General features: G+C 39.7%; 1 protein-coding gene across 2 annotated transcripts in view; it reads left to right on the top strand.

The window, feature by feature from the left end:
• Nucleotides 1-26,427, top strand: part of ece2a (endothelin converting enzyme 2a) — a 281,571-nt gene that overhangs the window by 107,570 nt on the left and 147,574 nt on the right. The window lies entirely within an intron of this gene.

Here is a 26,427-nt window from a genome sequence, read left to right as displayed (position 1 = left end):
TGTTTCATTGTGCTTAAGATACAGATATTTTTAAGCATCACTTAATTTCAGCCAGACTTTTTGCCTGTTGTCATTTTTAACAGAGTGTGTACTTTACACATCCTGACACACACTCTGATGATGGTGTGAGGGAGCAGAATTGAATCTCTAATTTCAGAAAGTTTGCAGCAAAAATACTGTTTAATTTTAATTGCATGTTTGCAATTGCATGAGTAGGATTTGCTTTTAGGACCAGATACAAAGTGTCTTTCACCAGATACCGCCTCCGTTGCTGAAAAACTTGTGTTGGGTCCATAGAGAATTAGGAATCTATTCACTTCATGTTCTACACTGCAGCAGGTTAAAAGTTGAAGTCTGCAAAACCACTGTAAACTGAAAGTGTTTCTTTGGGATTTCCCTCCCAAGGTATTTCACTTGTTCACTCCGTTGTAGCTATTTCTATTTTTTCAGTTTTTGCAAGAAGAATTTCTGTTTTTACTAAAGCACCATTAACTGCATATTGTATTGTCTCTCCCTGCTTGTGAAGTTCTTTGCTTATCTATCAGAAATTTCAGTTGCTTTTTGTATCATTTTACAGATACCATGTGCACAATTCCTGTGTAACCTATTGCTGCTGTCTGAATGTTCCATGCTTCTAAGTTCAGAGTTGATTAAACTGCTGTTGAACCTCCAGCTTTTAAGTGACATACTTTCATGGTTAGGGGTTTTAATTCCTCTTTTACAAGCTTCCAGTGATCACCGTCACTCTTAGCTCTGCAACAAGAACTTCTCGACTCTTTGTTCAACCTTCAGGACCTTCCCTAGTGACTTCTCATTACTTGGAATGCTCTTCAGAATCAAAGTCAGAGGATGGAGGCAGATGGTGGTTTGAGGAGTTTAACTGTAAGACATTAAGAATCTCGAAGTGGCAATTCCAGAAAACTCTAAATCATAATTGAGTTCTGGTTCTGAATTTGACTGCAAAATAAGATCAAAAGAACTAGGAGCACAAGTAGGCAATGCAGTCCCTCAAGCCTGCTTCACCACTTAATACAATCATAGCTGATCTCAACTTGTTCTCAAGTGCACTTTCCTGCCCAGTTTCCATAACCCTTTAACCCACTACTAATGAAGCATCTATGTCCTTTTCAAATTTGAATTTATTTCTTATTTTTGTGGGATTCAAGTTCTATCGGATGAGACCAAAGTTAAAGATTAAAAAGTATTTTATTACTGGGTGGTAGAAATGTAAACTAAATTCTTATCAAAGATAATTCATGGTATATCCTTTTTAACTGAGGCCTGATTTGATGTTTTGACAGTTATGCAGAAATTGGGCATGGATGGACTGGGAGAACACTGTAGTTCTGGTTGTGCTGAAACAACAGTATTATTGGGCTAAATTTTCATTGAGGTGGGGACACTTTGAGAACCTTTGAAAATGAAAGCCATGACCCAATTCCAGGATTTCCACTCCCATTGGTCATAGAGAGAAGTCTGTCAATTGATCAATGATTTCTCTTGGATGCACGTAGTTTAGCAGATTAGTTGATGCTTGGGCTCCCAGCCCCACCTCATTATGCATTCTTCATTCTTGGCTAGACATGCACAGCATGGCACAAAGGGTAGAGGGGTCATAACAGGGGTGTTGGGTGGGCTTTAGTTGGTCTGGAGAGGGCAAGGAGAAGGGTGAGGGAAAGAAGGTTGTTTACTGTTATATTACTTTCATTACAACTGGGATGAAGTCCCAGAGCACCAAGGCAGAACTTTTCAGCAGCCCATCTCTGCACTTGGCCACCTGTGTCCCTGTGTCAGAGCTCTTCCACACGTAGCAGTTCTAATTTTAGTTAAAACCCCCTGACTGAAATGAAAATCCCCCTCCCCCCTTTGCAGACACTTTCTCCTGAAGTTGAGCCGACAGGCTGAGTGAGAAATTTCCTCCTACCTGCTTCTAGGGTGAAAATGCAACACACAAGCTATGAACAAGAACTAATTAACAATTTTGGCCAGAGAGAATCTCACAGGTTTTTTTTGTGAGATCATGGGAACCAGTGGTACCATTGAAGCTCTAAATATAACATGCTTTTAATGTCACATCACTGTCTGCCAAATAAGGGGCTGTGTGAACTAAATTACCTTGTTTTTTTCATTCCGCACTTTATTTTCTTGTTCATTGGTTCATTCATTGTAGGTAGCTGGGAATTAAAGTTGTATGTTTTATTAGATTGCAAACTGATTTCATTGACTGGAAATGACATCCTTATGTTTGTTGTTAAAGCTTATATTTTTTAAAAATCCACTTAAATCTGTTTATTTAGGCTACTAATACTGTAAAGCCTGTACCTTATTGATAAAACTTTTTAAAACAGATTAATTTCCTTTACAGCTTACTGGGAAAATTCAGCACCCACTTTGTACTTGCAATCAAAGAATGATTACAGCATAGAAAGATCCCTTTCATTGTATTGAGCCTGAGCTCTTGATAGAACAAAATAACTATGTTGATCCCCCATTCTTTACCCAATCCCTACAATGCTTTTTCCTTTCAGGTTTTTATTCAATTCTCTCTGAAAAGGCACTGTTAAATAAGTTCCTTCATATTTACTTTTTTAGTTGTACTGTTGCAGTGTTTTAAAAAGTGCAATGAATATTTTGTTCAGTTGAAAATACCATTTGGAGTTGTACCATTAGAGGGAGTTTGCAAGCAAAGCAGAGTTTAAATGAGCTGTTTAATATAAGATGCCATGTTGCTTATAATTGAACATGTCTTTGAACCACCTTTCTCAACCTGTCCCTTCAACAATTTTGCACATATACTCCCAGGGGGTCTCAATTCCCAGGACCTATGAAATTGTACCCTTTATTTCACCTCTCCTTAATTTTTTTTTAACGACATGTATCACTGTGCACTGAGAATCATAGGATTATATTTCTCTGTATTAAATCTCTTCTGCCACATACCAGCCCATCCCACCAGCCAATTTTTATAATTTTGAAGTCTGTCACTACTCCGTCACATTTCACTATACTTCTAAGATTTACGTCATCGGCAGATTTTGAAATTGCGCCATGACACCTTAAGTCTAAATAAATACTTTAATATTAGGAAAATCATTGGTCCCTGTACGCTGGGAAACATCTCTATTTCCTGTCACTCAGCCAACTATGAATCTATTATAGCCTGTGTGTTTTCTACTCTGTAGGCATTCATTTTGCTGACAAACTTATTATGTGGCATATTATCAAATGTCTTTTGGAAGTTCTTACGGACCATATCAACCATATTATCTTCATCAATCTTCTCTGTTCCCTCATCAATAATGTCAATCAAGTTTGTTGAACAACATTTGCATTTTACAAATCTGAATTTACTTTCCATAATGAATCCACACTTGGCTGTTATTTTTGTCCTGGACAACCATTTCTACAAGCTGTTACCAATGAGTTTAAACGTTTTGGCCTTAATAGCAAGATGATTTGAGTACAAGAACAAGGATGCTTTGCTACACTTATACAGGGTGTTGGTGAGGCCACACCAGGAATATTGTGTGCAGTTTTGGCTTCCTTATCTGAGGAAGGATGTTCTTGGTGTAGAGGGAGTGCAGGAAAGGTTTAGCAAAATGACACCTCATTTGGCAGGACTGATGTATTACAAGAGTCTGAGTTGGTTAGGATTTTAATGATTGGAGTTTAAAAGAATGAGAGGAATCTGATCGAAACTTATAAAATTCTAACAGACTAAACAGGATTGTGGGGGATTACAGAACCAGGGATCATAGTTTAAGGATAAGGGGTAACCATTTAGGACAGATAAGGAGTAATTTGTGCACACAGGAAGTGGTGAGATTGCAGAATTCACTATCACGGAAAACATTGTGTATTTAAGGAGGAGGTAAATATAGCTCTTGTGGCTGAAGGAATTCAGGGATATCGGGTGGGGTGTGGCGTGGGATTAGAGTATTGAACTCAATGATCAGCCATGATCATATTGAGTGGTAGAGCAGGCTTCAAGAGTTAAATGGCCCACTCTTACATTTCTATCACTGCTCTGTATTTGTATAATGAGAAATATTTGATCCACAATCTATGGTATTAATAGAAGAATCCTGTGAATACTCATTCCATGGCCAGCAAGTCTGAACATGGGACTTGAACACAGGCTTTCTTGGTGAGAGACAGGAGTGCTACTCTCTGAGCCCCTTGGCTCACTGACATGTGGTGCCTTACATGATCAAATAGTTCGACATAACTCATTATCCAAGTGTGCATATGAAAAGTGGTAACTAGACTGATATACAAAAATGTAATAGCTCATTCACAGCAAGCGCCTTCAGGAGAGAGGAGAAAAGCACTACATCATCCAAAAAAAGTACCCTTTTGAAATGTTTTTATGCTGTAGCTGCATATTGAGTGATAGATTCTTAAATTTCCAGAACTGTTGAACCTCAATTAATGAGCCTAGATATATAGAAAGGCAATTTTTTAATATTTAAAAATATTTCATTTTTTTTTCTCTCTGTCTTGTGAATCTGTTGTGTCAAATCATTTTGATTGTCATGTGGTTTGATGCAATGATTCTTGGCTCTCATCCAAGTTAAGTCACACTCCGTTTATATTCTGACTAATATCAGACAATCTCAAACAGTATCTGTCAGGGTCTCCCAGTGGCACTTGCAGATAAAAGCATCTACACCACGTACTTTAAGGGATGATGTCAGCAAATCCCTGCAGGGAGTGAGCATTTCATCTGCTATTCGCTTTGTTGGGGATGTGATAATTAGGCAGCATGTTATCTGTCAGCATAAACACATTAATATTCTGCACACATCCTCACTCTCTGCATGAGATTTCACCTCAAGAATCCCATTTATTTTCTAAACTCTATGAATCAAGTCTTTCCTCGGGAGAACAGCTATTGCTTTTAGATGTTTACTTTCTCTCATTCCACCCTCCCCAGTAAATACATGTAACAATATTTGGAACTGTTTCTAACAGTAAATTGTAAAAATTGGAAAATATGTCTCATTATTATAGCAAAATATATTGACAGTTTAGGTGAATCGGAAATTGTAAATATTATTAGATTGTTTCAATTTCTCCACTGAGATTCAAATACAGCTTCAATAGATCAATAAAACATAGTGAGAGAGTTGGTGATGCAGTATGTTGGCACTGTTTTTACACTCATGGGATTTCAGCTTTAAACCAGCATCAGCAGAGAAAATCAATTGATCCAAAGAATTTTTTTTTAAGTATTTTTGAATGTGGTCTAAGCTCATTTTTTTTGATATTATTGGAATTATTTGAATGTTAATGATTTAAAATTACTCTTTGATAAACAATCCTTTCAGCCTATCGTTTTTTCATTTGGCTCTTTTTTTTTGACTCTCAAATTGATGATCAATTTGATGGTAAAGCAAAATAATTTGCAGAAAAATAACTGCCAAAGTAAACAAATTACTAATAAGCAGTGAAAAATGAATAAATACTTCAGTAAAGCTTTTGACAGGGTCCCGCATGGCAGGCTAGTCATGAAGGTTAAGTCGCATGGGATCCAGGGAGAGCTAGCTAATTAGTTTCAAAAGTGGCTCAATAGTAGGAAGCAGAGAGTGATCGTTGAAGGTTGTTTCTCAGACTGGAGGCCTGTGACTAGTGGTGTGCTACAGGAGTCGGTGTCAGGACCTTGTTGTTTGTTATTTACATAAATGATCGGAATGTGAATGCACCAGGCATGATTAATAAATTTACGAATGATACAAAATTAGGAGGTATTGTTGATAGCGAGGAAGGTTATCAAAAATTACAGAGGGATCTTGATCAGACGGAGAAAAGGGCTTAGGATTGGCAAATGTAATTTATTAGAGATAAAGGTAATATGAGGTGTTGCACTTGGGAACGTCAAACCAAAGTAGGATTTATACAGTAATGATAAGGCCCCGAGGAGTGTTGGGGAACAGAGGGACCTAGGAGTACAAGTACATAGTTCATTGAAAGCAGAGTACAGGTAGACAAAATGATGAAGAAGGCAATTAGCATGCTGGCCTTCATCGGTCGAGGCACTGAGTGTAGGAGTCGGGATGTCATGTTACAGTTGTATAAATCATTGGTGAGGCTGCAGTTGAGGTGTTGTGTACAGTTTTGGTCACTCTGTTTTTGGAAAGACATAGTTAAACTGGAAAGAGTGTAAAGAAGATTTACGAAGATGTTGCCAGGACTAATAGGCCTGAATTATAGGGAGAGGTTGGCCAGGATAGCATTTTATTCATTGGAGTGTAAGCGAATGAAGGGTGACCTTATAGAGGTTTATAAAATCACGAGGGGCATGGATAGGATTAATGCATATAGTCTTTTTCCCAGGATGGGGAATTGAAAATCAGAGGACCAAAGGTTTAGAGGTAAGAGGGGAAAGAATTAAGAAGGACTTGAGATGTAAGTTCTTCATACAGGGAGTGGTATATATATGTAATGGGTTACCAGAGAAAATAGTTGACACAGGTATAATAGCAACATTTAAAAAGCATTTGGTTAGGTACATGAGTGGGAAGGGTTTAGAGGATATGGACCAAATGGAGGCAGTTGGAACGAGTTGAGTGGGCACCATGGTCAGCATGGACCAGTTTGGGCCAAAAGGCCTGTTTTCATGCTGCATTACTTCTTGACTCTAATATTTTCTGTCTGAAAATTGTTTGTGTCTGTCATTAAGATTGTTTTGTGAATATTAGAAATATCAAAGTTAAAAATCACAACACACAGTTATAGTCCAAAAGGTTTATTTGGAAGCACTAGTTTTAAGAGTGCTGCTCGTTCATCAGGTGGTTGTGGAGATGGTTGTGGAGTGTAAGATCATAAGAGACTGAATTCATAGCAGAAGATTACAGTACAGTAGTGCACCATGCCTCCGGGCATCCTTGCTTGCAGCATATGAGATCAACAACGTTAGCCAAGTCACACGAGTACCTGCTGCGTACATGGTGAGTGGTGTCCCCATAGGTAATGGTGGTATCCATGTTGACACTCTGATGCATCTTGGAGTGGTTGCAATTGACAGGTTGGACGTTGTTAAGAACAATATAGTCCGGAAGGCTGTGCAGTTTGGTGCGAACAATCATCTGTTTAAGCTCTGGCAATTGTTTAAAGGCAAGAAGTGGGGGCATAGGAAAGGTCATAGACACATGCACGCATGCACACATATGAGTCTATGGGGTGAATTTATATTTGCAGAATTCTACTTGCAGATACATTCTATTTTGCTCGAAAGATGCACAATCTGCAGGCAGTTAATGCAGATAGTCAGTCAATGTAATATTGTGTAAATTCCACTTTGGAAATAGAAACAGGCTGACTCAGGATTGGGATACAGACAGACTCTGACTTCACATCGTTAATGCATTGTCTGAACAGAGTTTTCACCTTTTGTTATAAAACCTTAAGTTACCTCGAGAAGGTGGCTTAAAAGAAGTTCTGGGATTTACATATTAATGAACCAAAACCTGCAACCCATTTTAAAAGATGAAAGACTTAACAATCCAGGTTTGTTCAATATATCATTTCAGTTTCATGACACTGTAACCTTTTGCTATAAATTCTGTGTCTTATGATTTTATACTCTACAATCACCTGATGAAGGAGCAGCGTACCAAAAGCTTGTGCTTTCAAATAAAACTATTGGGCCATAACCTAGTGTTATGTGATTTTCAACTTTGTGCACCCCAATCCAACACTGGCTCCTCCACATTATAGAAATATCAATGCCTATTCAAAGAAAATCACGGTTTAATGTCATCTGGTCTGATTGATATGATCTTTTAAAACACTCATTATTTGCAAAATTTCAATTGACCAATTTCAGAATCTCTTACGAAGTGTAACAATCCACACCAAATTTCAGTGTAATGGTGAATTGCACCTACTCCATGTCAGATTTAAGATACGAACAAAGAATAGATAAACTTCAGCAATTCAGCTTAGAAAGAAGGTGCCTGAAAAGTGATCTTATAAAGTTATACAGATTGGTCAGGGTATAGAGAGAGGAAATGTTTTGAATTATGCTGTGCAAGTAAAGCCAATGGAACAGTTTCAAACTAGTACAACACCGATTAAGAACATATATTAGGAAATTCTTGAATATATGAAATAAACTTCTACAGAGAATAATGAAGGCAAGACCATATAATTACTTTAAGGAACAATTGGACATCATAAAGGAAGGATTTAAGGATGAATGAATTGAGGCACATGTGAGCTTCCCAATAGGCAGGATGGAGGAGTATTTGGAACGTTGGAGACAAAGTGACTCTGTTAAAAGGGGAAATTGCTTTTATTTATGCATTGACCTGTTTGACAGCATAAGCAATACTTTATATTCTATTTCTTAAAAATAAAATTGTGAAATAAGAGTGTTTGAAGTCATCAGAGTGCACAATGTAAAAATACCAAGTATTCTGAGGAGACTTGTCCTGAGTGCTGTACCCCAGAAATGTATTGCCCATTGTTGTTAGACATGAGAGTGCAACACTCAGAAGAATTGCATATACATATGCGCCAAGATCCCTGAATGGACCAATTTACCTATTTGCTCCTGCCCTTTTCTCAATGCCAATGAGTGTTCTCCCAATTATATGTTATCTGTTGTTAATAAAAATAAACAAAAATAGTCAATTCTCAAATGGTTAGAAGTGTGTTTTACAAGTAAAATAGATTTAGAAAATTATAATTTGCTTTAATTATAAGCTCCAAAAAGTGTGTCGTAATTCATAATTCTGTATGAATACCCATCCTTACTTGTCCTTGCAACAAGTGGCTTCTTAGGCCATTTCAGGAGGAGTGAAATGTCAACCACATTGCTGGAGTCAATACTATGGTAGACCAGGTAAGGACAGTGCATTTCCTTCCTGAGGGACATTAGTGAACCAGGTAGGTTTTTACAGCAATTGCTGATACTTTGATAACCATTGCTAAGATTAGACGTACATTTCCAATTTATTAGATGAATTCAAACTTCACCAGCTGCTATGATAGGATTTGAAACTATCCCCTGCCCTGAGCGTGTGTGTGGGCCTTCAGATTACTAATCCAGGGACGTTGCTATTATGCGCAGGCAAACTTCTTTAAAAAAGAAACCTTAACAGCTCATAGGCACCTTTTGGATTTTCATGCATTTATTATTTATTCATTAAAATACAAGCAAAGGGATGTCATCTGCCGTGCCACTGTTCCATGACAACTTCAGTGTAATTAGTCTATTTTTATGCATTTACATTGAAGCTAGTTTTGTGTGGAGTTAAAAATTACTCGACACCAGATTATATCCAACAGGTTTAATTGGAAGAACTAGCTTTTGGAGCACTGCTCCTTCATCAGGTGGTTGTAGAGTACACAGTTGTAAGACACAGAATTTATAGCAAAAGTTTACAGAGAGATATAACTGAAATTATACATTGAAAAATACCTTGATTGTTTGTTAGTTTTGTGTTGTCCACTTCTTTGGAGCCAATGTCAGCTTCTTCTTGATTGGCATATATGAGAATGGCAGCTGAGGCCAATGTTTGATTCCATGACTCCTTGAATAAGTTTGTGGATAAGAGATTGTCTTTGGAACTGTCATTCTGTATGACTGTGTAATCCAGCAGGCAGGAAGGCAGTGGATAAATTTAAACCCCACAGTTCTCTATAATTTTCGAGAAATTCACATAGCTGCATTGTGAAGTCAGCTGGTTGAATTTTCTTCATTCTTAGCAGCACTAAAGCTTACTTTTATTTAAATATTTTGTGTACCTAAACTTAATGATTGGAGTGCTGTGTGATATTCTCTCACTCATTAACACTCCAGCAGTTTCACTCTGCATACCAATATTGACTGAACTTTATGCTAATTTACATCATTTGGCTATAACTCAATTTAAAACAGCTGTAAGTTTAAACCTGTTGCCTAACACTTCAATAGAAGTGTGAACGTTTTCTTGCAGATAATTCACTCCTATTACTATGGCAACATTTTGTTACTATAGCAACAATAAACCATCTCAAATGGCAAATTTCAGTCTTGTTTATAGGAGTAAGGAAGCTCAAATTAAATTGCCTTGGCTTAAACTTAAGCAGATTCTGTTTGCCTGTGTCATTAAACTGCATGGATTTGTCAGGGGACTACTTAACTCTTATAAAATCACTGGAAATGCACATGTATGGTTAAAACATACATATACTACACTTGATGCACTGTTTAAAAACATACATAAATCATGTTAGAACTCTCCTTATATCATAATGTTGAAATTGAATTTCTGCTCGATGGTGAACATTTTATAGGTTCTTGAATGTTGCTGTGTAGGGAATAGTATGTTATAATTATACTGTGGCAATAATGTCTTAGTGTTTTTTAATCTGTGATGAGTGTGCAACTGACTATAATATAAAGCTCAATGGACTGTGACTGTAATGAGTTATTTGGGGAGAAAGTCAAGTTTTTTTTATATATAAGGAGAGAGCTCTGAGGCTGTGGAATTCATTCCAAGGCCTATGGTTGAAGCAGAAAGTGTGTCAATATTCCAGACGAGACTGTTAATAATGGAAGAGCTCAACACATCAATGCAAAAGATAAGGCTGAAGCATTCTCAGCAATGTTCAGCCAGAAGTGCTGAGTAGATGATCCATGTTGGCCTCCTACAGTGCTCCCCAGCATTACAGATACCAGTCTCCAACCAATTTGATTCACTCCATGTAATATCAAGAAACAGTTGGAAGTACTGGATACTGCAAATGCTTTGGACCTGACAACATTTTGACAATAGTACTGAAGAATCTTGCCTCAGAACTTGCCAATCCCCGAGACAAGTTTTTCCAGTACAGTTAAATCACTGGCATCTACCCGACAATGTGCCGAGGTAAGCTGTACATAAATAGCAGGATAAATCCAAGCCAGCCAATTATCATCACCACCCCCTGCGTCCCCCCACCAGTCTGCTCTTGAACATTGGTAAAATAATTGAAGGTGTCACCAACTGTGCTGTCGAGGAGTGTTGTCTCAGCAATAACCTGCATAGTGATGCTCAGTTTGGGTTCACCAGAGCTATTCAGCCTATGACCTCATTACAGCCTTGGTTCAAATATGGAAAAAAGGAGCTGAATCCCAGAGGTGAGATGAGAGTTGTTGGCATCAAGGTTGCATTTAACCCAATGTGGCATCAAGGAACCCTAGCAAAACTGGAATCAGTGGGTAGCTAGGGACAAACTCTTAGCTGGTGGTTATACCTGTCACAAAGGAAGATGGTGGTTGTTATTAGAGGTCAATCATCTCAGCTCCAGGACATTTCTGCAGGAGTTTATCAGGGCAGTGTCCTAGGCCCAATCACCTTCAGCTGCTTCATCAATGACCTTCCCTCCATCATAACATCAGAAATGGGGATTTTCACTGATGATTGCACAATGTTTGGTACCATTTGTGAGTCCTCAGATATTGAAGCAATCTACATTCAAATGCAACAAGATCTGGACAATATTCCAGTGTGGGCTGACAAGTGGCAAGTAATGTTCACACCATAAAAATGCCAGGCAACAATAATTTCCAATAAAAGACAATCTAACCACCACCCCTTGGTATTCAATGGTGTTACGATCTCTGAATCCCCTGCCATCGACACTCTTGTGGTTGCTATTAACTAGAAACCCAACTGGACTCACCACATAAACACAATGGCTACAAGATCAGGTCAGAAGCTATGAGTACGATGGCAAGTAACTCACCTCCCGACTCCCCAGAGCCTGTCCACTGTCTACAAGGCACAAGTCAGGAGTGTGATAGAATACTCCGTACTTGTCTGGATGGGTGCAGCTCCAACAACACTGAAGAAGCTTGACACCATCCAGGACAAACCAGACTGCTTGATTGGCACCACATACAAGAACATCTACTCCCTCCACCACTGAAGCTCAGTAGCGGCAGTGTGTCTACAAGATGCACTGTAGAAGTTAACCAAAGTTTCTTAGAGTGCACCTTCCAAACTCATGACCACTTCCATTTAGAAGGACAAAGGCAGCAGAAGCATGAGAACTACACCACCTGCAAGTTCCCCTCCAACCCACTGCCATTCTAATTTGAAAATAAATTGCCATTCTTTCACTGTCGCTGGGCCTAAATCCTGGAATTCCCTCCCCTAATGGCATTGTGGGTTAACCTACAAAATGCAGATTGCAGCAGTTCAAAAAGGCAGCTCACCACCACCTTTTCGAGGGCGACTAGGGATGGGCAATAAAATGCTGGCCAGCCAACGATGCCCATGTGCCACGAGTAAGTAAAGAAAAAACATGAAGGTGAAAGAAAATGAAGGAATATGTGAATAATGTAGATTATTGAGATTTGCCCTAATAGATTGCATGGAAGGCAGTAGCCAACATGGATTCATTGGTCTGAAGAAACTGTTTTTGTGTTTTTCCAATATCATAAAATTGATAGGCCAGTTGGCCTCCTTCCATGTTCTATCAGGTCTACCCTGACTCCGAAAAATTTAATTTAGTGTCAAAATCCTGCCTTTTCCCCGTGACCCTAGACATTGTTTCTGTTTTAATAATCATCCAGTACCCTCTTGAATGTCTCAATTGAACCCACGGTTTAGATGAGAGTGGTGCTGGAAAAGCACAGCAGATCAGGCAGCATCCACTGCAGTTCCAGAAAGAGCATTCCATTTGCAGGGACTCGCTGTGTAAAAAAAGCATTTTCCTCACCTCATATTTGAATTCTTTTGTAGAACACTTTAAGAATGTGCCCTCTGGTTTTTGATTCATTTTTCCAATCATTGCAGTTTCTCCCTGTCTACTCAGTTCAGACCCTCATGAGCAGGAAAATTATATTAAGTCTTCCCTTAGCTTTTTCTTATCTCCAAGGAAAACAGTCTCAACCTCTCTAATCTATTCTCATAACTGAAGTGTCTCATCCCTGAAACCATCCTCATAAGCCTCTTCTACCCCCTCTCCAAGGGGGGGGCTGCAGATGAAGGGAGGGTGTAGGGGAGGGTAATGAGTGGGGCGCAGTGGTGAGGTAGGGATGGGTGAACACTGGTAGAACATACGACCTGGTGGGTCAATGGGAGAAATGAGTCCGGTTGGAAGCTGGAAGGAAGGGTTGTTCAGACGGATGGAAGGGAGAGGGAGGGGCTGGAAAGGGAATCAAGAGTTGGGAAGGGAGTTTATTTGAAATTGGAGAACTCAATGTTGAGTCTTCCTGGCTTAGGCAAAAGAGGAGGTGTTGTTCCTCCAATTTGTGGTCTGAAGAGGCCACGATTGGTCGTGTCAGACAGGGAATGGGAATGGGAGTTAAAATGGACGGTGACTGAGAGGTCAGGTCAGCGAAACATGCCCTGAGTTTATGTTTGGTCTCACTGATGTAGAGAAGACCACATTGGGAGCACCGGTTATAGTAAACTAGGTTGAAAAGAGGCAGGTGAACCTCTGTCTCACCTGAAAGGACTGTTTGGAGCCCTGGATGGAGTTGAAGGGGGGGTGGTGTGCCAGCAGGTTTTGCATCTTTTATGGGTGATGGGGAAGTAAATTCATCATGACCTCCCTGTTCTTGAACTCCATGCCCCTGGAAAACTGTATGCGTAATTAACAGTTCTCTCTAAAATCTTGCCACTTCTAATGATTTATATGAGTGTACATCAAGGTAAAGACACATGCAAATAATTAACTTAGCTGAGTATAAATCCCCTTTCTGGTGCCTAATCAGCCCTTCTATTCCTTTCACTACGTTTTTACCATTGATGTGCTTATAGAAGGTTTTACAATTTCCTTAATGTTAGCTGCCATCTTTTTGACAATCCATCATTACTTCCCTTATAAGATGCTTCACCTCCCTTCTGACCCTCTGTATTCAGCTTGGTTCTCAATTCAATTTACTACTTAACACATTGTAATCCGTGTACTCTTTCTTCTTTACCTTAATTTCTATCTCCTTTGTTACCCAGAAAGGACTGTGGCCTCTTGCATTACCTTTCCCTTCTGAGGGAGTATGCTTTGATTGTGCCTAAACCATCTCCTCTTTGAAAATATCCCATTATTCAGGCACTGTTCGTCCTGCCAATTTTTGCTTCTGGTCAGTCCAGCCAAGCTTACTTTTTCCCCATTGAAATTTGCTCTCCACCAGTTGATTATTCTTACTCTGAATTGACCAATACCATTTCTGCTATCATCCAAAACCTTGCCATACAATGATCATTGTCCCCCAAATGCTCCCCAACGAACAAATGATTTGTTTGGCCCACTTCTTTCTAAAGAATCAGGTCTACCAGTGCCTCTTGTCTTATTGGACAGGATACATATTTCTGCAGAAAATTCTCTTGCTAACAATCTAAGAATGCTTGTCCCTCAGAGGCCCTTACACTACCACTGTCTCAGTTGATATATAGATAATTAACATACCCCTTTAAAAGTACTCTGCTTATGCCTCTCTTTAATTTTCTTGCAAATGCATTCCTCCATGACCTTCCTACTTACAGTAGTCGATTTATCACACCAAGTAATGTAATTGCACCCTCTTTATTCCTTACTCCCTGCCAAATCAATTTTATCTTTCAATCCTCTGAAACATCATCTTTCCCCAAAACTGAAATGCTCTCCTTAACCAAAAAAGCAGCTGTCCAGCAGTTTTATTTCCTATCATTTTCAATCACCTTTTTAACCGTAATATTTTACACCTGAATCTGCCTTTCCCTCAACCAGGTCTCCATTATTGCCATTATTCCCATGAGGATTCTATGCCTTTAAGATCCCAATCTTATTAAATGTACTCCATGCATTTACATACATGCCGCATGACTAAATGTTTGATTTGATTACTTTTTCCCTTACTCTGATTCTGCTTAGTCTTAGAGAGAATGGTAAGGGATAAGATTTATGAACATCTGGGTAGGAATAACGTGATCAGGGATAGCCAGCATGGTTTTGTGAAGGGCAGGTCGTGCCTCACAAACCTTATTGAGTTCTTTGAGAAGGTGACTAAGGAAGTGGACGAGGGTAAAGCAGTAGATGTTGTGTATATGGATTTTAGTAAGGCGTTCGATAAGGTTCCCCATGGTAGGCTAATGCTAAAACTACGGAGGTATGGCATTGAGGATACATTAGAGGTTTGGATTAGGAATTGGCTGGCTGGAAGGAGACAGAGGGTAGTAGTTGATGGATTATGTTCATCTTGGAGCGCAGTTACTAGCGGTGTACCACAAGGATCTGTTTTGGGACCATTGCTTTTTGTTATCTTTATAAATGATCTAGAGGAAGGACTTGAAAGCTGGGTAAGCAAGTTTGCGGATGACACAAAAGTCAGTGGAGTTGTGGATAGTGAGGAAGGAAGTGGTAGGTTAAAGCGGGATATAGAAACGTTGCAGAGCTGGGCTGAAATGTGGCAAATGGAATTCAATGTAGCTAAGTGCGAAGTCGTTCACTTTGGTAGGAATAACAAGATGATGGATTACTGGGCTAATGGTAGGCTACTTGGTAGTGTGGATGTACACAGATCTCTGAAAGTTGCCACCCAGGTAAATAGTGCTGTGAGGAAGGCATATGGTGTACTGGGCTTTATTGGCAGAGGAATTGAGTTCCGGAGTCCTGAGGTCATGTTGCAGTTGTATAAGACTCTGGTGAGGCCTCATCTGGAGTATTGTGTGCAGTTTTGGTCGCCATACTATAGGAAGGATGTGGAAGCTTTAGAACGAGTGCAGAGGAGGTTTACCAGGATGTTGCCTGGAATGGTAGGAAAATCTTATGAGGAAAGGCTGAGGCACTTGGGGCTGTTCTCATTGGAGAAGAGAAGGTTTAGGGGAGATCTGATAGAAGTGTATAAGATGATTAGGGGTTTAGATAGGGTAGATACTAAGAACCTTTTACCGCTAATGGAGTCAGGTGTTACTAGGGGACATAGCTTTAAATTAAGGGGTGGTAGGTATAGGACAGATGTTAGGGGTAGATTCTTCACACAGCGGGTTGTGAGTTCATGGAATGCCCTGCCCGTATCAGTGGTGAACTCGCCTTCTTTATGGTCATTTAAGCGGGCATTGGATAGGCATTTGGAAGTTATTGGGCTAGTATAGGTTAGGTAGGATTCGGTCGGCGCAACATCGAGGGCCGAAGGGCCTGTACTGCGCTGTATCCTTCTATGTTCTATGTTCTATCCCTGGAGCACTATGGACAAGTTAGCATGGCCAATCCACCTAACCTGCATATCTTTGGACTGTGTGAGGAAACCAGAGCATCCGGAGGAAACCCACATAGACACAGGGAGAATGGGCATATCCCCCCACAGGCAGTCGCCCGAGGCTGGAATTGAACCTCAGTCTGTGGTGCTTTGAGGCAGCAATGGTAAATACTAAGCCACCTTGCCACCCAATGTTTCATTCCTTTTAATGCAGACCTCTGGGCATCATCAGTGGAAAAAGTCTTGTTGCTTGGGTGTAAGTTCTTGAACCCCAAGAGACCTTGCCCATTCTTATGAAACTCTACATAGCCTGTTGCCTTTTCATGTGGGATTTTCTTTAAAATGTACAGGTAGTCTCCAGGTTGTGAACGGGTTCAATTCCTGAGAATGCTCATAAGTATTTTAAATAACACCACCCTTATAATATCCAGCTCTTACTTCTATCTCTCCTAATATCTCCTTCTTTGTCTTAACTGCAATTTGAGGACCGCCTGGAAGTTAAAGAGCATAGTGCAATGTGAAATGTTGGCAGCTAAGGGCATTCGGTGCTGAGTGATATTAACAGCTTTTTCTGTTAATATTAATTATCCTGTTGTTAAAATTAACAGAACTCTGGTGTGACAAAAAGTATCTTTCTTCCACATTAACAGTGAACATCCAGTTGACACAAGCCTTTCGTTGTGAGTGGGATCAAATCTTTTTAATGAGGCAGCCCTTGAATTTGGTATCTGTAATTACTATATAAGTAACATTTTATCATGTAAAACATCCAAATAAAGAAATATCCATGTAATATTTCCTTCTCTACACTGTCGCAAAAAAATTCTATTTAGCTTTCTTCATTGAAAAAGGTTAAAATCATTAGTTTTCCCACATTGATATTTTCCTTAATGTTTGGATAGTCTTGGAGATGATATTGATCAACTAACAGAGTGCTTTTTGTTGTGTCTTTCTTTAATGAATTTGAAAAATACATAAATATCTGTTTTTGCTGAGTTCATTGCTATATATATATATTTAAATAGTTCAGATTGTAGTGCTGCTCATGGATAAGCAGGAACTATTCAAAACATGAACACCATGTCTGAAAATAGACATAGTGTTTATGTACTAGAATTGAGTAGAACCCCTACAGTATGGAAGCAGGCCACTTGGTCCATCGAGTCCCCACTGACCGTGAAGAGCATCCTTTCCAGGCCCACCCTATCCCTGTAACTGTGCATTTCCCATGGCTAATCCATCTAGTCTACACATCCTTGGACACTATGGGCAATTTAGTATAGCCAATTCATGTGACCTGCACATCTTTAGACTATGGAAGGAAACCCACGCAGGCACAGAAAGAATGTTCGAACATAGATAGTCGCCTGAGGATGGAATCAAACCCGGATCCCTGGTGCTGAGGCAAAATGCTCAGCACTGAGCCACAGTGGCACCTAATATAAAAATATACCCTTACTAGTATCCTAATATACCCTTATCCGTAAGGCCACTTCTTTCGTGTCTTCTGCAGGAAATTGGCCTAAATATGTTCTGAGCTCACCAAGGATTTAATTATTGTCAAACATTAATTGCAGTTAAGACAAAGAAGGAGATATTAGGAGAGGTAACCATAAGAGAATTGAAGAGATGGAAGAAAGAGCTAGATATTATGAGAGTGATGTTATTTAAAATAAGGAGAGTGTTAAGGCTGCCTCATTCCTGCTTATGCCCATAGTATACTGATAAACAGACACCAATGCCAACAGTCTGCCCACTGTATGTAGATAAATAATTAATGATAATAACTATTACGGATCAGACCTAACCCCCTTCAAATATATGAAGGAGACAGCCTCGGCACTAACTTTTATCTTATTCAAAGGCAAGTGTAAGTTGCTGTGTTTCAGATGTAATTAGATTGCACATGCTAACTCAGCTTTAAGCACAATACACTTTATTCTTACACAGTTAAAGTACAAACAACAAAGAAAGAAGAAATAATATAACTTTAACTATTGGAAAACTTAACAGAATAATAGATTATTTAAGTTTTAAGCAGCAACTGTTCAAATATTATGACATCCCATAAGCATACCTTAGACAAAGGCAAATTCAGTAAAGTAGATTATTTCACATGTAATGTTTCTCCAACCCAGGAGAAAAGAACACTAAGAAAAAATTCTGGCAGAGAGAAAAACTCCAGCTTTTTGCTGTGGAAGAGAGAAAGATAAATCCACTTCCACAACTAACTACAAAACTCCAACAACTCAAAGCTAAACTAAAAGTCTAGTTCTGTGGGAGCCTGACTCCACTCATTCATGCTGCTTCTGTTGTTCAAACTTATAAAGAAAACAGGGCCTCTCAAGCTGTTTATTTTATTGGCTTGCATCTCTAGCTTAAAACCTCTCATAAAAAAAAGTCTCTCAAAACTGTCACATACCCCAGTATTACACTGCTGCGTGTATGTTATGTCTCCTGGTTATTAAGCCATTGTAACTTTAAGGGATAGGCTTATGATAACATCACTGCATCATAGCCATTTGACTTGAGGAAATGAAGATCTGATACTCCATCTTACCTCAGACCACTTGATACTCTACTGAAAGTATGCTTCTCTGTTGTAAACTAATATCTTAATATTAGTGTAGACACTTGCGTAGAGGAGAAATGTAATGTTTGCACATGATAGCTAGCTATAATGTCTTTTGGATTTTTCAGTACCATAATATCTACGTCTAGTTTCTTGTATAATAGGAGATAATATAAGGATTGCCACATCAGTTAAACACCTTGTTGGGGGAGAGGTCACATCATGGTGGCAGTGACATCTCAATACCTTGGTGGTAGTTATTTAGAAATCTAATTGAAGATCAACCAGGTGATAGCTTTAACCAGCAAAGAATTCAGACCAAGTTCCTCAACCCAAAGCAGCATCAGTTTGTGAGAGTACAGAAAAAGTACAGTTTTGTACAATAGGCATTGCCCAGTGAGAAAACCACATCGTTTTTCTGATAATATAATTTCTTTCAAGATCAAATAAATTCCCGAGATTAGCATATCAAAAAATAAAAACACAAAAATGCAATTTTAAGTTGGAACACAGAGCCACTGAAGTGTGGCACAGACAGCTGGAAGATAAGAACATTCTGTTGCTCACAGTTGATATGTAAGTAACAGTTTTACATAATAACAGATTATTTTATATTAGGATATAACTTCTTTCAGGTAAAATAAGTTTCTAAAATTCGCATTTTAAAAACAAAACTCTGTTCTGAAGGAAGAAGCAATTTAAATTTACACGGGCATATATCTTAAGATGGTACTGCCCAATGTTTTTAAGGTAGAATAGTAAATGGCAGAAACTTCATTATGGACTGGGCATCCAGTGACATCTTTACTGAATTAGAACTGTTCAACAATATGTGATTTCCATTTTACATACCAAGTGATAGATCATCCTGAGAAGACCACTCTAAGAATCTTGATTACCCTTGGCAAAGATATCCTCTACAGAATTAACACATCCAGTCTTTCCAGGGATGATCAGAAGGATTCAGAAAATATCTGAAAGGTTCTCAAATATAAGTTCAATGTAAGAAGTAACTTCAGTATAAATGTTTTCCAATTCATGTCATTGGACAGCAACCCCATCAGGCTACTTACCGGTTTGTTGGAAGATACCACAACAAATGGCATGTGTGTTACTTTTGTAAAGGGAAAGTAGACAGGCTGATATGAGTCATTATCTCTTCACCAATTAAACATTTGGGCAAGATAAAAGGCCAAACCATCAATGCAGTATTCGAGGATGGCCACAATATAGTGCCATCAAGCCATAGAGATGCACAGCACGGAAACAGACCCTTCAATCCAGCTTGTCCATGCCAACCAGATATCCTAAAGTAATCTAGTCCTATTTGCCAGCACACGGCCCATATCCCTCTAAACCCTTCCTATTCACGTACCCATCTAGATGTCTTTTAAATGTTGTAATTGTAACAGCTTCCACTACTTCCTCTGGCAGCTCATTCCATACACACAGCGCCCTTTATGTGAAAACATTGCCCCTTAGGTCCCTTTTAAGTCTTTCCCCTCTCAACCTAAATCTATGCCTTCTAATCTGGGCTCCCACAGCCAGGGAAAAGACCTTGCCTATTTATCCTGTCCATGCCCTTCATGATTTTATAAACCTCTGTAAGGTCACCCCTCAGCCTCCAACACTCCAGGGAAAACAGCCCCAACCTATTCAGCCTCTCCCTATAGATCAAACCCTGCAACCCTGGCAACATCCTTGTAAATCTTTTCTAAACCCTTTCAAGTTTCACAGCATCCTTCCTATAGGAGGGAGACCAGAATTGCACATAATATTCCAAAAGTGGCCTAACCAATGTCCTGTGAAGCTGCAATATGACCTCTCAACTCCTATTTGCAATATTCTGACCAATAAAGGAAAGCATTCCAAACACCTTATTCTCTCCGACTCCACATTCAAGAAGCTATGAACCTGCACTCCCAGTTCTCCTTGTTCAACAACACTTCCCAAGACCTTGTCATTAAGTGTATAACTCTTGCTCTGATTTCCCTTTCCAAAATACAGCACCTCACATTTATCTAAATTAAAATCCAGCTGCCATTCCTCAGTCCATTGGCCCATCTGATCAAGATCCTGTTATACTCTGAGGTAACCTTCTTCACCGTCCACTACACCACCAATTTTGGTGTCATCTGCAAACTTACTAATTATACCTCCTATGGTCACATCCAAATCACTTATATAAATGGTGAAAAGCAGTGGATCCAGCACCTATCCTTGTGGCACACCATTGGTCACAGGCCTTCATTCTGAAAAGCAACCCTCTACCACCATCCTCTATTTTCTACCTTCAAGCCAGTTCTGTATCCAAATGGCTAGTTCTCCCTGTAGTCCATGTGATTTAACCTTGCTAACGGGTCCCCATGAGGAACCTTGTCAAACACCTTACTGAAGTCCATATACATCACGTCCGCCACTTTGCCCTCATCAATCCTGTTTGTTACTTCTTCAAAAACTCAATCAAGTTAGTGAGACATGATATCCCATGCACAAAGCCATGTTGACTATCCCTAATCAGTCCTTGCCTTTTCAAATACATATGAATCCTGTCCCTCAGGATTCCCTATGAAGCCATAATGGCAACAAAATAATATTCTTTAGGTGCAGCCAACTCTGTTGTTATGATCAGCAAAGTGTACCAAATTAACAAAATCTGTGACAGATGCAGTTTGTCACACCTACCGAAAAGCTGTCTAGCTTTCCTTGTTATCTGTAAAGCAGGTGGCACCAAGGGACACTGAGCACGTATGTCAACACATCAGTTGTTTCAGCAAGGAAACACACACAAATGTAATCAGATCAATAAGGTTCAGAGTCAACCAAGCAAAAGGCAAATTGCAAAAGATGAGCAAGCTTTCCATATTGTTAAACTTACACCTTACATTGATCATAGAAAGCATTCGTAACTTTTCCAAACCTTAATATTATATGTTCTGAGAAATGAAGAAAACTCATGCTAAAAACTAAAATTGACACTGCAGCTGCAGCCAACATGTTCCCACAATACATCCTGAAAGACATGTATCTCAACAAGTGGTGTTCCATGGTGCATCACTCAATAAGCTAGCTCACAGTATTACACGGATCACCAGTTCTGCGCATTGGCAGAATCACATTGCAGAGTCAATGCAAAAGCTCAGCATAGTTTTCCAAAATTTTCTATCTACTCATACCAACGGTTAGCAATGGAATCACCAGTATGCACAGATCTCACATAATCACAGTTCATGAGATTCAAACAACACCCACTGTGGCAAAACAGGCTGCACAGAGTGCAATTAAATCAGCCAATAATCTGCAAGGCTATGACTTTGAAGTGTTATATAAACCAGGGACCACGTTGATCACATCTGACATGCTGAGCAGGTTACCCAATCCCCACAAAGACCAAGATATTCCTTTTAATCTGTACATTGATGCTTTAGACTTAGATGTTGAAGACATTTTCAAAGTTGATCTGTTGCACTTTGGTCAGAGCCAGTGTGAAAATTTGTATTGCCACAAGAGTTACAAATGATCAGGGATGGCCTGACAGAATTAAAGGAGTACCTGAGAAGGTTCATTCATTTTGGCCATACAGGGATGACCTTGATTTATAACAAGTCATTTTAAAGGGTAAATAAGTACTAGTGCTTCAAGCATTATGCCAAGCTATCATGTCCATTTTACACCAGGGACATAAGTCACGAGCACGTGAGTCTGTGCATCAGGATATTCAATTTGCAGATGCATATGAAGCACAGCAAATGTATCCACCCCAGCACAGGAGCAATCGTCTACCCACGTAAGATGTTCCATCCACTCCTTGGAGGAAAATAATGGTAGTCCTATTTGTAGTGCACAATGATGATTACATTTTTTGACAATTACTTCTGTAAATTTCCCTTGCACAATGACATAGCAATGCAACCAGTACATTCATCACTGATGCAACATTATTTTCAGTTTGTTCAGTGTCCTAGATCAAATAGTGTCTGACAACAGATTGTGGTACACTGGTAAACTGTTTACAGACATGTACTGAGTGGGGAGTGATCCATATCACATCATCATCCCACTATTCACACTCAAATGATCCAGCAGAGTATCTGATCCACACTATCAAATCAAGGATCATTAATCATCAAGAAACAAAGCAAGATTTTCAAATCCATTGCTGTTTTTCCATTCAGTACCAACGGAGATGAGATTACCATTTCCAGCTCAACTTGTACTTGAAAGGCAAGAACAATACAAATAATCTCTCCTTGCAACCAACCATCTAACCATCCTGAGACAGAGGACATCCTTCTTCAAAGACAGAGGAGAATGAAAGTGGTGCATGACAAGAGAGCAGATAGACAACTCTTAAAACTAGGCAGAGTGTGAGTTAAAAATTCAGGTACAAATAATTGGATACTAACATAGGTTTCTAAAATATGCAACCATCCTGGATCATACAAACTCATCACTGATCATGGTGCTACATTGTGATGAAACAGAAATCAGCTCAAATCAATTGATAGTACACCAAACATGCATGAAAAGAGTGAAGAAAATTCTGATAATGATGATGATACAGTGATGTCGAGTGATCAACAACAAGATATTCAAGTTATCAAACAATGCGTCAGAGAACAACATTTTCCTGTCCAAATGGGTACATGATCGCTGAATCAGGACGAGTTGTCAAACCTCCAAAGCACTACATTGAAGTTTGAAGTATTCATCTAGTAAAGAGTGTTATATCAATTTGTATAATTGTCCAATTGACAACACATGATGATGTACAACTATATGTAGCTGTTTGGAATATGTTTTTATCTTGGGCCAAAGAGGGATGTGTTATGCCTCATGATCAATATGCAAATATACTTTTAAGAGACATGCTTATGACATCAGCTCTGCCGTACAGCATGAGTATAAAGATTTCATATTCCATCTTCCCTCTGATCATTTGAAACATGACACTTTACTGGGAGCATGCCGTCCTTTATTTTAACTTAATAGCTTAATGTTAGCACTAAAATAATGTGTCTATGAATGCAAAGTTTGTACATAAAAGTTGTAATGAATGCTTGTTGGATTGTTCAATTCAATGATACCTACACTTAGTTTCTTATGTTATGGAAGATAACATAACCATTGCCATGTGTCGTGGAAATTAAATCGACTCAACTCAACTGTTAGCAAGAGCAAAGAAAAAGTTTATTCTATACCTTTGCAAAGGGAACCGATACATTAGCAAGAAGCCTCATGTAAGGGGTGCCTGATAGCTTTCCCATATTCCCTTTATATATAATTCGCTTCTTCTTATCAACACCTCAAGGTCAAGGGTCTGGAACATTTGAGTTACTTTCCATATATGGAATTGTTTTTCTCATTCCTTGACTGTTGTTATGGTAGTTTAACTGGCCTTGTAAGTCTGCTATTAGGTCGGTTTAACTGGCCTTTACATTTTTTCTGTCTGTCTGCAATACTTGCCCCTAGTTTCAGTTAGGCCCTTACTTCTTTGTTTCCCTTTGCTTTTATAGATTTCACAATAAATGTTAATTTTTCCATTGTACTACCCCCTTTTTGTCATTTTATGACAACAATGACAAAAAAAAATACAGAGCCAGCTAACTTTACATTAAACTGCTTAGGGAGCACCAGGCCTTTCCTCAGACACCATCTACCTGTAACACAGCTTTCTGGTGATGTCGTCACTTGCTCTAGTGTGCCCTGTACAGAGCCCATTTTTCACATGTCACACACTTCAACGTTACAGTTTGGTGGGATCCATGCAATCGGATCTTCCTGCTGTGGGGCCTCTGATCGTTTTACCATTTGGTAACCCATTGCACTCATAAGCAAATACTGTAGGCAGGTACACAAATAGGGTCCATCAGTATAACCAGTCCTACAATTAGAAGAGCATGTAGGATCCAATATTCCCATCCTCCCTAAAGGGAGGTGAGCCATCGGAACCAGGAGTCATCTGCTGTGGGAGGCAGTCTTATTGCCGCCTTCATATGATTTATAACACTAGTGATATTCTGGGACTCATCAGCAGTATTAAAACAGCATGAGGTACCTAACATTTTGCAAATGCCCCCTCTCTCAGCCGTCAGTATGTCTAGTACTAATCAATTTTGTATCACTGCTTCCCTTACTGCCGTTAACTCAGTATTAATGAGTGTTAGACCGTCCTCTGTCTCATTTGCTAACAGTAATACACAATATGCGAGGCCATTAATCTTGTTTATTGCCACCGTTGTCCCTGCTCCCAAGAGAATACACCACCCAATGTTCGCTCCTGGTATAGTCCAGGGGTCTGCGAATGTGTACCCATTCCAATGTCATGGGATGTCCCTTTGGGTTCGCCCATTACTGACCTTTGGAACGAATACTGTTGTGCCAGTAGACAGTTCCACAGGAAAGCAGCACCCCTTCCATCCCAGGGGGAGGTGGTGGAACCCTCTCTCTCCACAGGCCCATATTATATCCACCATCATGGTCTGATTATTGATAAAGGAAATGTAATGTTGATGATCGTACCATTCGTGTAGGTTGCTCAGCAAGAGTCATTGTTCAAGTATAGCGTCATAGTTCATTGGGAGATCCCCAAATGGAGTCTCCCCTCATTTGTGCAAATACACGTTTCTCCCCTGCCTTCCACTATATGGAAGGCTGTGGTTGGCAGAGTGTCAGCATTGGGACTACAGTTAGTTTTGAGTTCAGTAGAGTGCAAGATTTGCCTTAATTGCTCTCCCTATCAGGGTCAGGGTAGTTGTCGCTTATGGAAACAGACAGCTAGAATTTATTGCCAGGCTCTCTGTGATTGGTTTGGCAGTCCACTGTTGGGCTGTGTGCAAACATATCTAACAGGGGTAATCTGTAACCTCCGGTGTTGTATTAGGGCCAAGGCACAAGATCTGTTCCCTTCATATCTAGCAATGGCCCTTCGCACCTCCCAACCTACTGGCATTGCATTTACACCATTTATCTCATGAAAGGTCAATTCTACGACCGAGTTAGACTCGCTCCCGAGCCCCGGCCGACTCCCTCCAGGTTCTGGCATGACATTAATGCCATCTGCCCTGCTTGGGGTTGGGTCCATGATTTGGTTTGGTTGGTTGCCATGTCCTGGTGCTACTATTTCCTGTAGGACCTTCTGCACGGCATTTCAGAGGGGGTGACTGTGCCACTATATTCACCTGGCTACAGATGTCAGAGAAGGGTCTATCTATTCCACACCACCAGGCTTCCTCATCACTCTTCTGAGTCTTGGTTATTATTACCTGTGCCCTAGCACCTCCTCCTTTGATAATAGAATACCTATTTCCCGTGTCAGGTGTCCCTGTAGCCGTGGTGGCTACTACTAAGTGCCAGGCACTGGGACCACAAGGATCCCTGCATAAATATTTATCGTCCCATTTATAGTTGTCCTGGTTACTAAACAGCCATGGGTCGCATGTAAAGGTCCACTTAGCACCCTCGGTTAAGATTATCCCAAATGGCCCTGCCCTGCTAGGGCGCTTACTGACAATGTGAACTGGGGCAGCCCCATATTTATATGAGGCATCTAGCACCTTACAATCCCTATGTATATATGTCCAATCTGGTTATCGAAATTTCACTACTTGCACTTATTTGGATCCAGTTTCATCTGATGTCTCCTCGGGTCCAAAGTCGCGTGAAGATATACGATTTCCCTTTGAATGAAAAAGCGAAC

Source organism: Hemiscyllium ocellatum, chromosome 13 (genome assembly GCF_020745735.1).
Source record: "Hemiscyllium ocellatum isolate sHemOce1 chromosome 13, sHemOce1.pat.X.cur, whole genome shotgun sequence".
NCBI lineage: Eukaryota > Metazoa > Chordata > Chondrichthyes > Orectolobiformes > Hemiscylliidae > Hemiscyllium > Hemiscyllium ocellatum.
The sequence above is the reverse complement of the archived record's forward strand: the minus strand, read 5'-3'. Positions and strand labels throughout refer to the sequence as shown.